At 40.0% G+C, this 16,116-nt stretch overlaps 1 non-coding gene across 1 annotated transcript; it reads left to right on the top strand.

Annotated features, from left to right (window-relative positions):
* The first annotated feature begins 2,178 nt into the window (after positions 1–2,178).
* On the top strand, positions 2,179–2,252 carry Trnat-ugu. Its single transcript has one exon. It is a non-coding gene; the product is annotated as a tRNA-Thr (tRNA).
* The last annotated feature ends 13,864 nt before the right edge of the window (positions 2,253–16,116 follow it).

The following is a 16,116-nucleotide window of genomic DNA, read 5'->3' as shown; positions in this document are numbered from 1 at the left end:
GCTTCCTACAAAACTTTATCTGTATATGAAAATATTGAATATTGGTTTTTTCAAAAACTTTCTCCTCTGCTGAACAATACTGACTCTTGGTTGGACATGTGTTGCGCATTTGGAAAGTGTCGTCAAACAAAACATTAATCTAAGTGAAACAACGAATTTGAAATAATGAAAATAAATCTAGTTCAGTGCCAAAAGAAGCTAACAGTGTACTTGGTGAAAACCATGTAACTTTAAGTCAGTACTGAAATACATTATGAAAGCTGTGTAACATGAAGTTCAATTTCTGAATTGAAATGTACACAAAAATAAAATGTTGCTCTGTTCAGAAGAAAAATAAATGTTTGAGATTACCTACACTGTTCACCGTAAATTAATCTGCTTGCTCAGCACAACACCTGATAATTGTGAGTACAAACTGTTTCCTCATAAGAATGCAAAGTGAAATTTGCACTAACTATCTCATCCTCAGCATAGTATTTTGTGCCTGGTATACTGACATTCTCGAAAGCAAATAGAAATCAGCAGATGCAGCAGCTAAAGAAAAATAGTCTACTAACTACAAAATTTGTTTTTTGCTTGTCACAAACAATCTGTAGATTAATGTAGTGTAAGGTGCAATGCACACACGAGAAAATCTTCAAAATTTTACTAAGATTGATGGAGGAGGGTTTTACTTCAAACAAAGTCGTTCTTCAGAAATTAAAGTCTGATTATCGTCAAAAAAGTCTGTACAACATAAGATGGCTCTAACGATTATAAAATCCTCTCATTATAAACATTACAGACATTCCAACCTGGTTCAAATGGCTCTGGGCACTATGGGACTTAACTGCTGAGGTCATCAGTCCCCTAGAACTTAGAACTACTTAAACCTAACTAACCTAAGGACATCACACACATCCATGCCCGATGCAGGATTCGAACTTGCGACCGTAGCGATCACGCGGTTCCAGACTGTAGCGTCTACAACCGCTCGGCCACCGCGACCGGCATTCCAACCTGTTGCGTTATTTGTGACACAACGAAAACAAAGAGATCAATTTAACACTAATCATGAATGTTATTAGTTATTTGAAGGACAAAGATTTCCTTCAAGTAATAGTTCTGATAAACTAACATTTCACTCTTGGCATGTATTGATTGCCTTGCAAAGTTCCTCCAAAAATTCGTCTCTCTCAATAGAATCAATAACATGTGTTTACAAAGAATTTTCTTCTCCATAATAAAGTATTCCAGATAATTTCTCTCAGATTCACAAATATCAAATCTCCTCTTCGTTACTGTGCAGTAAATGTGAATTATTTACAATGGCAAAAAGCATGTGAAATCCTTACAACTGTACTACTGACATCAAATGCGATATCATTTGACTTCATTAACCGGCATAATGGATTTCACACAATTACATATACGAGTACACTTTGCATCGAATATAAAGAGATATTACACTACCTTCTAGACTTCACAGAATTTCTCCTGCATACTCTGTGGGAGTATCACTCCTGGAAGACAGGATATCGCTAAAAACTGACTTACTCCCTACCTGTTTGTACTCCTCAGCGGAACGCACGTTGACTTGAAACTTCGTGGCAGATTAAAACTGTGTTTCTCACCGAGACTCCAAACTGTTGTCTTGGTTTTCACGAGAAATTCTTTCTAGATGTTTGCTTTGTTGTTAAATTTGTATTTGGCTAGTAAACTGAAAAGTATTGTATAGAGCGCTGGATTGCAATTACTGGCGGCTAACTAAATTTGTTGTAGTGCGCACAATGAAAATTATGTGATTTTTCACATGAGAGAACATGATGGTGTTGACTACAGCTTTGTCATAGCGTTTGTAGCAAGTGATAACCTTATTTCAGTATTGGAAAAGCCTGATCACCTACATCAATGTGCAAAATTTTGTGGAAGAATATAAGCAGTTTGATTGCTAGAAATAAATCCCGTGTACGATTTCTTATTCAGTCTCGATTCATAATCAATGATCCTTTGTATTGATAATTAATTTATTAATAATAGTTAATTGAAACCCCCAGCTGCCGACAGGTTTTGCTGCTATACCTCGATGGGGACAGCTCAAAATGTGTGCCCCGACCGGGACTCGGTTCCGGGATCTTCTGCTTACATGGCAGACGCTATACCCATCTCCTTAAAAAAAAAAAAAAAAAACTGCAGGTGTCCTCGGTGGCTCAGATGGACAGAGCGTCTGCCATGTAAGCGGGAGATCCCGGGTTCGAGTCCCGGTCGGGGCACACGTTTTCAGCTGTCCACACGAAGCATATCAACAACACCTGTCGGCAGCTGAGAGTTTCAATTAACTATTATTTATTCTAGAGAATCTGCACGGTCATCAGTGGTATCTGTTCTTTCGAGAACAGTTACTATCTTCATATATGTAATTTATTAATACTTGTAAATTCAAGAAATGTAAATTATGTATTTCGAATATTGTTGTCAGTAGAGTTAACACCACATTGTCTGTTCATGAATCAGAAACTGTTTTATGCAGCATTGCACACAGCAGCCTTTATAAATTTGTGCGGAAGCCACATTGCGCCATTGTGGTCAGTGATTCATTGTCTCTGTGTAGTAGTGGTTAACGTCTACTAATGAGTATGTGTTTGTGTATGCCAGATGAGAAAATATGAACTGATACGACTGTGTAGGTGATTGCTTTTCATTTGGATATACTTGTTCCACAAACTTGATTGGCGTGCTGAAACATGGCATCGGTGTGGTACAGAATTGTAATTCTTGTGCTGTACTACCGTGTCTGTTTTTATGTTGTTTGCTCAATGTCGTGATGTTAATTCTGCTGTGAGCGCAATTTTCAATGGGACTAATTTGTGTTTATGTGTGGCAGAATTAGGTAACATCCTCCCAGCAACAATTGCATCAGAGCATAGAGCCTATGGATCGCAACTTCCTTGCCATAAGCCATATTTTGGCTCACGATCTGTTTGACTTTTCCGCGACTGTGTCCGAAAGATTAACCAAATAGCTAAATGCTGTACACACTTTCCGCACCAAGCTTCTACCCTTGAGGAAGTCTTGCTGGATTTCACTGTTCTTAAATTTCTTTAACATTAATTAAACAAGAATTTACGAGCTACTAGAAGCTAAACTCGGGATATATCAGTATGGGTTCTGGAGAAATGTAGGATCATGCAAGGAAATTCTGGCGCAGCGAGTTAGCTTAGAACTTATGCTAAAGAAGGATTAACTTACATTTAGAGAAAACTTTTGTCAATGATGACTGAAATACACTCATTGAAATACTGAAGGTACCTAGGATAAAGATTTTCTACAGCTTTTATAGAAAGCGGACTGCTATTATACGAGTCGAGGGACACAAAAATGAAGCAGTAGCCGAGAAGGGCGTGAGACAGGGTTGTAGCCCATAACAAACGTTAATTCAACATGGAAATAAAGTTCAGGAACATCAGATGAAAAATCGGAGATTTTTTTTTTTTTTTTTTTTGCCAGAAACGGTAACTCTGTCAGAGACGGCAAAGATCTTGAACAGATTCGATAATTGATTGAAAAAAGGTGGTAAGATGAACATCAACAAAAATAAACAAGGATAATGGAATTGAAGCTGAGGTAATTTCAGTAGGAAATGAGATACTAGAAGTCGCAGGAGTTTTACTGTTTTGACAATCAAATAACTAACGATGGTCGACGCTGTAGCTAGATCTACATCTACATAAACACTCGACGTGCCTCAGTGAAGCGCATGGCAGAAGGTACCTAGCACCAATATTATCAGTCTTATTTCCTTTCCATTTGCATACTAAGCGAAGCAAAAATTACTGTACATACGCTTCTGTTCGCGCCCTAGTCATTTCCTCAGTATCCCTAGCTGAGATATTCGTTGGTGACGGAATAATGGCCGCACAGAAAACTTCGACTACGGGATCTCTAAATTTCCCTAACAGGTTCAAATGGCTCTGAGCACTATGGGTCTCAACTGCTGTGGTCATCAGTCCCCTAGAACGTAGAACTACTTAAACCTAACTAACCTAAGGACATCACACACACCCATGCCCGAGGCAGGATTCGAACCTGCGACCGTAGCAGCAGCGCGGCTCCGGACTGGAGAGCCTAGAACCGCACGGTCACCGTGGCCGGCTCCCTAACAGGGTTTCGCGAGAACTACTTTGTCCTTCTTCCAAGGATTCCCATTCGTGTTACACTTTCGTATGGGCCCTACCGGTCTATTACAATCCTACTAATGCTTCTCAGAATTCTTTCGATGTCTGTCGTCATGTCTGCTTATAAGGAATCCAGGTACTGGAACAGTAAATTAAGCATATCCATAATGGCCATTTTAGATCACGTGACTATGACTTTGAGTGGAAAATTTGTAGAACTGGTCTCAGTTGTGTTTCTTATACGACTGCTTTCTTGAAAAATAAAAAATTTGTGAAGTAGGGCATGATTTTAAATTTAAAAAAATCTCTGTCTGGAGTGAAAGCTTGTACGGAGAGAAATTCCGATGGTAAGCATTACAGATGCGAAGAGAATAGAAGCTTTTGAGATGTAAAGCTGCTGAAGAATGATGAAGATTGGACGGGTAAATTGGAATAATAATGAGAAGGTTCAGAAGTAGTTCAAGGAAGTACACAACACTAAGCTTATAGTTCAGAGATCAAAGCTGCATACAGCACTACTGTAATATACTGACAGAATATTTCAAAATTTCAGGATACAATTCAATTGTCTGTTGCACAGACATTTTTATTTCGCTTTGCCGGTTTGAACAGATTACTTTGTCATATTCAGAAGCCTACAAAATTAGGGTTATTACAAATCATTAGACCATGGAAATACATTTATATAAGAAGTGTTGTATGGGTTACTTGTCATATTCAGCAACTGTAGTAAATTTTCAGTTGCTAAAGACGGCAATTAACCTACATGACTTGTATATCTGCAACTGCTGAAAAAGAGGCCAATAAAACAAAGAACGCAACATGTGTATTACAGAAGTTAGTTAGTACTGGTTAAGTAGATTCAGTATCTTCTTCACAGAAGCATGCTGCCATAACATGTCAAAAATGTTTGTGATTATTTTAAACACAAATTGATAGACTGATAATTTACAATAAATGAATCACGTTTATGCACACAGTCATGTTTCGTGCTAGCGGCAAGGAAGACAGCGAAAACTCGTATAAGTCAACTTGTGTAGCATATTTCAAAATCAAGAAACACCCCCTTACTCCTCCATCCTTGCCTAACATGGAAATTTTGTGTGTAGTTGACAAGGGCTACAAAATGAACTTGTTATAAGAGCTTGAAAAATATGTAAACATTCTTACTTAAATTCAAAACATTTGTTGAAAGATCAGCTTGCGATGAAACATACGTTTTTGAATATGTAGCATCTTTTATAAAATGAGAAGATTAGTCCATTATTTTTAGATCTTAGAGCTAGGGGCTATGCTTTCCAAACACGTGTAAATTCTTTATATACCTTACTCATGCCTTTTATATCCTTTTTTATACGTTCCTTGCTGCTAGCGCAACAACTTGACTACGTACATAAATTTATTCTTTCACATAAATTATCAATTTCTCAAACTGTGGTTATAGAAATCTCATATATTTTTTGACATGTCATGGCATTATGCTTCTGTGAAAAAGATGTTTATATCCGCTAAACCGATACTAAGTAAGTTTTTGTAATACTCTTCTTGTTTTCTACATACACGTGTGGCCCTAGTCTACTGATTTATAATATCCCTAACTTTGTAGGATACTGAAGAAGACAAATAAATCTGTTGAAACCGCCAAAGCGAAATAAAAATATATCTTCAGCTGACGACTGAAATGTATACTACAGTTGCTGGGAAAATAACACATATCAATAAAATTAAATTTCAAATAATTAGTTACCTGCGACTCACCACAGGAAATTCAAATTTTCACAGCCAACAGTAAGAGAACAGAACTCGTAGCTACCAACAGTTTTGGAAATTAAAGAAATCGTAAGACAACTTAAAAATAACAATGAATATGTGTAAAATAATTTCAAATTTATGGAACCGCTCTAATGATACTATTACAGCATGCCTAATAAAAATAACTAAATAAATCTGTGAAACAGACATCCTGCCAGCTTGATGGACATCTGCATTAATATATCCCCTACAGTAAAACGGAGATAATACAGATCGCAACAATCATAGGGGAATTTCCCTCTTGCCAGCGATCTATAAGATCTCTTTGAAGGCACTTCTAAGCAGAGACGAAAGAATACTTTATTCGTAGCTAGGTAAGATAAGTCTTAAATTTAAAGCAAATCTTAGAAATCAGGAAATCCGAGATCTTGAATATCCCGTAACATCTGTAGATCTTATAAAAGCATACCATTATAAGTCCCATAGTGCTCAGAGCCATTTGAACCATTTGAACTGTGAATAAGAGCAGCTTGCAGCAACATTCCTGAAAACAAGATCTATTTAAAGAGTTTGTTTTAAATAAAAAGGGAAAAATAATTATTGCACCTGTGTACATGGAAACGCTATGGATGGGCTAGCAAGGAAACTACAAGGTGAATGGCGTAGGTAAAGGAGACGTAACATCGGTACAATGGATAAGACTTGAAACAAAATTATTTATTTCTTAAGACATTGATATAAGACATCTATATAACTGCTGTTGCCTGGTAACTATGTACGATTATTTGTGAAACGCTATACAAGTCACAACAGACTCTCTTAATTTAGAATCGCGGTCGTAATTAGAGGGGGATGGGAAAGGTTTAATACTCAAAGAACACCGAAGGACGGCCTCAACACGAACATGCAACGAAGCTAGGACGTTTGTTCCGCTGTGTTGAGAAATGATTAATTAAAAGAGTAAATCTGAATATCATGGTTGCATGTAAATTTGAACCTCGGTTTGGAGAAATAGCCTCAACGAGGGCCACACGTACACGCTTACGCGCCTAACACGAAATCACAAACCACAAATACAATTTAATAATCCGGACAGGATACATGTAATATCCCAAAATCAGAGCAATACGTAAACTCTAAAACAGAGGCAGGGGGCCACAGGAAAGTTAGGCTCACAGTTAACTCTAGTGCGCACATGGTTCGCGGAGACACAATTTCTAAGTACCGTGGCCAAATTTTAGCAACATTAAACCACACAGCCGCGAACAGTTAACACTTTACAGACGACACATTTGAACAGACAAAGGGTAATGGCAGAGGGCCAACAAACTGTAATATTTACCCACGTGGATGGTTTCCAACGTACATATAGTAATGAAAGCGATAGCATCGACAGCAATTGAGAGATATATACCACATAAATTAATAAGTGATGGCACTGATCCCCCATGGTACACAAAACGGATGAGATAGTTCTTGGAGAACCAACGGAAAAAGCATGCCAAATTTAAAAGAACGCAAAATCCCCAAAATTGGCAATGTTTTACAGAAGTTCGAAATATGGAGCGTACTTCAATGCGAGATGCTTTTAATAATTTTCACAACGAAATTCTGTCTCGAAATCTGGCAGAATACCCAAAGAGATTCTGGTCATACATAAAGCACACCGGTGGCAAGACGCAGTCAATACCTTCACTGCGCTATAACAACGGTGAAGTCACTGATGACAGTGCCACTAAAGCAGAGTTATTAAACACGGTTTTCCGAAACTCCTTCACCAAAGAAGACGAAGTGAATATTCCTGAATTCCAATCAAGAACAACTGCCAAGATGAGAAACATAGAAGTAGATACCCTTGGAGTAACGAAGCAGCTTAAATCACTAAATAAAGGCAAGGCCTCCGGTCCAGATTGTATACCAGACAGGTTCCTCTCTGAGTATGCTGATAAAATAGCTCCATATTTAGCAATTATATACAACCACTCGCTCACAGAAAGATCCTTACCTAAAGACTGGAAAACTGCTTAAGTCACACCAATACCCAAAAAGGGAAGTAGGAGTAATCCGCTGAATTACAGGCCTATATCACTAACGTCGATTTGCAGTAGGGTTTTGGAACATATACTGCATTCGAACATTATGAAGTACCTCGAAGAAAACGATTTATTGACACATAGTCAGCACGGTTTCAGAAAATATCGTTCTTGCGGAACACAACTAGCTCTTTACACCCATGAAGTAATGAGTGCTATCGACAGAGGATGTCAAATAGATTCCATATTTTTAGATTTCCTGAAGCCTTTCGACACCGTTCCTCACAAGCGTCTTCTTACCAAACTGCGTGCCTTACGGAATATCGCCTCATTTGTGCGACTGGATTCGTGATTTCCTCTCAGGAAAGGCACAATTCGTAGTAACAGACGGAAAGTCATCGAGTAAAACAGAAGTAATATCCGGCATTCCCCAAGGAAGTGTTATAGGCCCTCTATTGTTCCTGATCTATATCAACGACATAGCAGACAATCTGAGTAGCCTTCTTAGATTGTTTACAGATGATGCTGCCATATACCGTCTTGTAAAGTTATCAGATGATCAAAACGAGTTGCAAAATGATTTAGATAAGATATCTGTATGGTGCGAAAAGTGGCAATTGACCCTGAATAACGAAAAGTGTAAAGTTATTCACATGAGTACTAAAAGAAATCAGCTAAATTTCGATTACGCGATAAGTCACACAAATATGAAGGCTGTAAATTCAACTAAATACTTAGGGATTATAATAACAAATAACCTAAACTGGAACGATCACATAGATAATATTGTGGCTAGAGCAAACCAAAGACTGCGATTAATTGGCTGAACACTTGGAAGGTGCAACAGGTCTACTAAAGAGACTGCTTACACCACCCTTATCCGCCCTATTCTGGAGTACTGCTGTGCGGTGTGGGATCCGCATCAGGTGGCACTGACGGATGGCGTTGAAAAAGTACAAAGAAGGGCAGCTCGTTTTGTATTAACGTGAAATAGATGCGACAGTGCGAGAGACATGATACGTGAATTGGAGTGGCAATCATTAAAACAAAGGCGTTTTTCGTTGCGACGGAATCTTCTCATGAAATTTCAATCACCAGTTTTCTCCTCCAATTGCGAAAATATTCTGTTGGCACCCATCTACTTAGGGAGAAATGATCATAACGATAAAATAAGAGAAATCAGGGCTCGCACAGAAAAATTTAAGAGCTCGTTTTCCCCGCGTGCCGTTCGAGAGTGGAACGGTAGAGAGACAGTTTGAAGGTGGTTCATTGGAACCTCTGCCAGGCACTTTATTGTGAATATCAGAGTAATCACGTAGATGTAGATGTAAAAAATTCACAAAGGGGCAAAAATTAAGGGCCGCACGGGGTAACCGAGTGGTTTGGGGCGTCTTGTCACGGTCCGCGCGGCTTCCCCCGTCGGAGGCTCGAATCCTCCCTCGGGCATGGGTATGTGTGTGTGTGTCTGTCGTCCATAGCGTTAAGTTAATTTAAGCTAGATTAAGTAGTGCGTAAGCTTAGGGACCGATGACCTATGCAGTTTGGTCCCATAAGACGTTACCACAAATTTCCAAAATTTTCCAAAAATTATCAAGATTCGGAAAAGATTAGAATCTATGCACATGCAGTCGCAGGTACACAAACATTTACGCTGAACCGAGGGCGCACTTCCTACGTGAGATTGCTTCAACATATGCAACACCTTTGTGCTACATTCTTCTTACGGACCAAGTCTGCATTAGGAATCAAACTTAAAGTCTGCAAGAGCCTTGCATTCCTTCCTGCGACCCAGCAAAACAATCTTTGTAAGAAAAAAAGCGAAGCCACAAGCTGCACAAGGTGCAAGTTTAGTGAGACTGAATTACAAAATGTTCCTCTCTCATTATGAGACAAAGCGCCACGTGGTTAAACCAACTGACCCTTCTTGGAAGAGACTTCGGGTGCAGACCCTCGGCGACCTGGAAGCAGACTGCCCATCTCACACTGAAACTTCTCCCACACAACCCCATGGCCAGGAAAACCCAGAGATGAGGCTTCCGTCACCAACCTAACACCTGTAACTTCCACACAAAGGGAACAAACCTCTTTGCCTACCTGAAAACAACAAGGATTGGCCATTCTGTAAGACTACCGCTGATTCTCTGCAGCAGACTAAACCACCGTACAGCAAAATGAAACACACCCACATTCATTCACTCACGCATTCCAGAGAGTTTTGGAGTAGGAGGACAAGGGATAAACATTTTATGGAATCATAGTCCTGAGTTGGGTTGCATATAAAAATATGGAAAACTTATAATGGCGTTATAGACGCATTTGCAAGTCTGGAGAGAACCAACATGACAGCCATATGATACTTACAAATCGTAGAAAGAAATAGGTTACGGCTAGATTGAACCATAGCTCAGTCTTTTCTGGTACGAAATTTAGTAACGAAAACATCCGAATTGTTCTGTTGGATGGTAATGAAAGGGGACTACAGTACCCTTTCATCATCTCGTTTACCAAAAGGCTTTGGGTTTTATATATATATTTTTTAAATCCATGTTATGCAACAGCTCTTTCACAGCGCTGAGAGCACAGCATAAATCAAGTAACATTAATCTGATTATTGTTAATGCAAACCCTGTGCTTTTAGGCTCAAATAATATCCCTGAAATTAAAAAGAAAATTTAATGTCTTTATTGCTGTTTCGTTCCTTTTATTAATTTAATTACAGTTATTAAGCTGTTTCCGCCAGACAGTAGCACTAAACAGCCAAGAGGCGGTTTGCTTTGACGTCTTATGCAGATATCATTACATTATCGTGTTTTAATTCTGTCGATTTCTGCTCCAGGCAATTTATTCAAATAGCAAACATTTCTTAGCTGATTTGATCCATTGTAAATGGTTCGTGAAAGACTGCTACCAGTCATGATTTTCTTTTACTTATACGAGGGCTGTCCAGAAAGTAAGTTACGATCGGTCGCAAAATGGAAACGACTATGAAAATCCGATAAAGCTTTGCAAAGATGTGTTGGGCAGTGTCTCTAGTATGACTCTAGGTAGAATTATGTCGCTCTTTTCATTCCTGAGCTCTTAGTGAGCGCGTAAAGATGTTATAGAAAAGTGTCTCCCGCCAAGTACGAAGGCCTGGTGAGAATTTTCCCCTGAAGCTATGCAACCAACATTACATAACTGTCGTGCGGTTTCTTCTTCAAGACAATTCTCAGCCTCATTCTGCAGGGGCAATGAAGATGTTCCTGCATCGTTTCAATTGGAAATGTTTGGTTGCCCATAATACAGCCAGTAATTGTCTCCCACTGAGTTTCATCTCTGCTCAAACGAACCGCTGGCTATGAAGACAACATTTTGGGACAGACAACGAGCTTTAGGCAAGCGTAGAGAATTGGCTGAAAGCACTGGCGGCTGCCTTCTATGATGAGGGTATTGGAAAGTTGGTACAACGCTACGACGAATGTCTGAGTCATAACGGCGACTACGTAGAGAAGTAGCTGAAAGGTGTAGCTAACTGTTACAAATTAAACATTTCTGATTTTCACTGTGATTTTCATTTCGCGATTAATCGTAACTTACTTTCTGGACAGCCCTCGTATTTTACACGACGCGCTTCGGGAAATGATTCCCATTTCCAAGTGCGCTTCTCTGTGTACTATGCTACTCCTACGTAATGTTTTTGATGCGTGAGATTCTGCTTTGTTCTGATGACTAAGTTTTCTAATGGTCCATTTGTGCAGACCGAGTCTCACATACCTTAAACTAATACACACTATTTGTCTTGACCACGGTATTTCTTGACTTTATTATCCCCTATATGTTTTGAGATTACGCAATTTTCAAAGGATCTAAAAACATAACACAATGTTTTATGGATAACAAAAATTTAAGTGCACTTACATGTCATGCTATTAATGTTGCCGAGGTACTGCGTGTCTATATTGGACAAATTCATTCTGTAGTTTGTTACCCATAAAACATAGTAATTATTTTTGGATGCTTTGAAAATGGTGTAACACAGAAACGCGTAAGGTGTAATACCAGGGGCGTTTGAAAAGTCTGTGCAAAAATAAAAACTAGTTATGTGTTTGGAGTAAATTTTTTTATTTTTCGATATAGTCTCCATTTAGACTTATACACTTCGTCCAATGCTGTTCTAATTGGTGGTTGATCCCTTCCGAATATTAGGAATTGTCCAAGCCTGCAGAATCGCTATTAGTTGCTGTAATCACCTACTCATTTGAATAAAATCTTGGTCCCACCAGACATTTCTTCAAGTTGGGGGCAAATAGTAGTCCGACGGAGCCAAGTCTGGAGAATAGGAGGGGATTTGAAACGAGTTGGAATCCTGTTTCCATTAATTTTGCGACCACAACTGCTGCGGTGTGTGCTGGTACACTGTCGCGATGGAAAAGGACTTTTTTGCGGTCCAATCGCCAGCGTTTTTCTTGCAGCTCGGTTTTCAAACGCTTCAATAACAATGAAAAATATGCACCTGTAATAGTTTTACTCTTTCCCAGATAGTCGATGAGAATTATCCCTTTCGATTCCCAAAAGACAGTCGCCATAACCTTTCCGGCCGAAGGAATGGTCTTCGTGTTTTTTTGGTGCAGATTCTCCCTTGGAAACCCATTGTTTAGATTGTTATTTGGTCTCAGGAGTATAGCAATGTATCCATGTTTCATCCACAGTGACGAAACGACGCTTGAAGTCCTGCGAATTCTTCCTGAACAGCTGCAAACCATCCTAGCAACACTTCACACGATTTCGGTTTTGGTCAAGCGTGAGCAATCGCGAAACCCACCTTGCGGATAGCTTCCTCATGTCCAAATATTTATGCAAAATATTATGTGCCCGTTCATTCGAGATGCCCACAGCACTAGCAATCTCACGCACCTTAACTCTTCTGTCATCCATCACCATATCATGATTTCTGGAGTCGCAACCTCCACAGGGCGTCCAGGACGTTCAGCATCACTTGTGCCCATATGGCCACTCGAAAAATTTTGAAACCACTTATAAACAGTTCTAATCGAAGGTGGAGAGGCACCGTAATTTTTATCAAGCTTCTCTTTAGTCTCCTGAGGCGTTTTGCTTTTCATAAAGTAATGTTTAGTCACCACACGAAATTCTTTTCGTCCATTTTTTGACAATCACTCGACTTCCTTGTTTCAACGAATGCCAAACACAAATAAGAGACCAATATGGCTGAAACTTGGTGTGCGTTCTTTCCAAAGATGCTACTAACTAAACGTGACCTCGATACGCGTCGGTGGTGCGATCTCTCGGACTTTGCACGGACTTTTCAAACGCTCCTCGTAAAGTCAATAAAATACTGTGGTTAAGAAAGACAGTGTTATTGTAGTCCAACTAAATGACCGCAACATCTCATAGAACATTTACGCAAGATATTCTTAGTATTAGTAAATTATTTTCAGCTCATGGAAGGAAAGTTTGCGTCGAGAGTTCCAGGGCAACAGCTGTTTCGTCGTCTCGTTATTGTGCCCTGTGACAGCCCTGCATTACTAGGCAGACATAATCAATAGTGGATCATTTCAGATGTCAAGAGAATTTCCACTGCGTTACGTATGCATATCTGTGGTGAATTACATGTGAGGATGGTCAGATTTCCTTTGGATTTTATTCACTTTGCACAGAGGGCACCATTAATCGCGGCACTTTTAAGTGGAACTTAAATGTCTGCTGCTACTAGCAGAGTCACATCCTGGTTAACAAACACACTACAGGGTGAAACTTCCCGGTAGATGCAAAATGTGTGCCAGACTGAGACTTGAACTTTGGCTTTCCTGAGCAAGTGGAAGTTAAGAGATGAGTGGAAGTTAAGAGATAATGTGCTGATGGCAGTAAAGCTGTGAGGAGGCGTCGTGAGTCGTGTTTGCGTAAGTCAGTAGAGTCTGCCAAAGGCAAAGGCCCTGAGCTCAAGTCTTCGTGCGCCACACAGTTTTAATCTGACAGATAGTTTCATATCAGCGCACACTCCCCTGTAGTGTGAAAATTTCATTCTGGAGACGAACCAAGGTGATCGTCAAAATCTAGAGATTTTACCCAGATTTGAGGTGGCAAGAAAGCCAAGATTACTTTCAGGAGGTGGTGCCCCAGAGCTTTTATACATTTTAAAAATATACTACAGCTTTTAGCTGATGATTAGATACTTTACGTGTATAACCAGTTTCAGTCGTCTGACCATCAACATTTTCGTAACAGTATTCACATCGTAATGTTAGGAAAAACATAAAGTCGTGTATCATCAGGTGATAAAAATATGAACAATGCACTGTCACCATATCGTGACGCTGTGAACACTTTTATGAACCTGACGATGGTCAGACGACTGAAAGTACACTACTGGTCTTTAAAACTGCTACACAAAGAAGAAATGCAGATGATACACGGGTATTCATTGGACAAATATATTATACTAAAATTGACATGTAATTACGTTTTCACGCGATTTGAATGCATAGATCCTGAGAAATCAGTACCCAGAACAACCACCTCTGGCCGTAATAACGGCCTTGATACGCCTGGGCATTGAGTCAAACAAAGCTTGGATGGCGTGTGCAGGTTCAGCTGCCCATGCAGCTTCAACACAATACCACAGTTCATCAAGAGTAGTGACTGGCCTATTGTGACGAGCCAGTTGCTCGGCCACCATTGACCAGACATTTTCAATTGGTGAGAGATCTAGGGAATGTGCTGGTCAGGGCAGCAGTCGAACATTTTCTGTATCCAGAAAGACCCGTACAGGACCTGCAACATGCGGTCGTGCATTATCGTGCAGAAATGTAAGGTTTCGCAGGGATCAAATGAAGGGTAGAGCCACGGGTCGTAACACATCTGAAATGTAACGTCCACTCTTCAAAGTGTTGTCAGTTCGAACAAGAGCTGACCGCGACGTGTAACCAATGGCACCCCATACCATCACGCCGGGTGATACGCCAGTATGACGATGACGAATACATGCTTCCAATGTGCGTTCAACGCGATGTCGCCAAACACGGATGCGACTATCATGATGCTGTAAACAGAACCTGGATTCTTTCGAAAAAATGACGTTTTACCATTGGTGGACCCAGGTTCGTCGTTGAGTACACCATCGCAGGCGCTCCTGTCTGTGATGCAGCGTCAAGGGTGACCGCAGCCATGGTCTTAGAGCTGATAGTCCATGCTGCTGCAAACGTCGTCGAAGTGTTCGTGCAGATGGTTGTTGTCTTACAAACGTACCCAACTGTTGACTCAGGGATCGAGACGTGGTTGCACGATCCGTTACAACCATGTGGATAAGATGCCTGTCATCTCGACTGCTAGTGATACGAGGCCGTTGGGATTGAGCACGGCGTTCCGTTTTACCCTCCTCAACCCAGTCATTCCATATTCTGCTAACAGTCATTGGATCTCGACCAACGCAGTGTCGCGATACGATAAATCGCAATCGTGATAGGCTACAATCCGACCTTTATCAAAGTCGGAAACGTGATGTTACACATTTCTGCTCCTTACACGAGGCATCACAACAACGTTTCACCAGGCAACGCCGGTCAACTGCTGTTTGCATATGAGAAATCGCTTGGAAACTTTCCTCATGTCAGCACGTTGTAGGTGTCGCCACCGGCGCCAACCTTGTGTGAATGCTCTGAAAAGCTAATCATTTGCATATCACAGCATCTTCTTCCTGTCGGTTAAATTTTGCGTCTGTAGCACGTCATCTTCGTGGTGTAGCAATTTTAATGGCCAGTAGTGTAGTTTTATAAATGAAGTATTTTATCAGCAGCGAAAGACGGTAATATGACATTTTTTTCAAAGCTAAGAATGTTTTATATAGGTGTACGGATCTGTTTCGAACGCCTTCCACACAAACACGCACGTAGAAATATCGTTTGAAAAACAACCTCATCATTTTCTCTACGTGGCAGCGCATTAGCGTAAGGTGACCATATTTTCTAGACTCAAATTCGGGACATTAACATATTTCCTAGGCCCAAATCCGGGACACATTAAAAATTTTGCAAAATAGGCGGTTTCAATGAAATGTAATAAATACAAAATATCAATTAAATTTGTTATAAAGAAAAGCACATTTTCATTTTATTGGTTTGGTTGTTTTGGGGAAGGAGACCAGACAGCGATGTCATGTGTCTCATCGGATTAGGGAAGGACGG

The sequence above is a fragment of the Schistocerca piceifrons genome, chromosome 2 (assembly GCF_021461385.2).
Source record: "Schistocerca piceifrons isolate TAMUIC-IGC-003096 chromosome 2, iqSchPice1.1, whole genome shotgun sequence".
Taxonomy (NCBI): domain Eukaryota; kingdom Metazoa; phylum Arthropoda; class Insecta; order Orthoptera; family Acrididae; genus Schistocerca; species Schistocerca piceifrons.
Note: the sequence above shows the minus strand (reverse complement) of the source record. Positions and strands in the feature narration are given on the sequence as shown.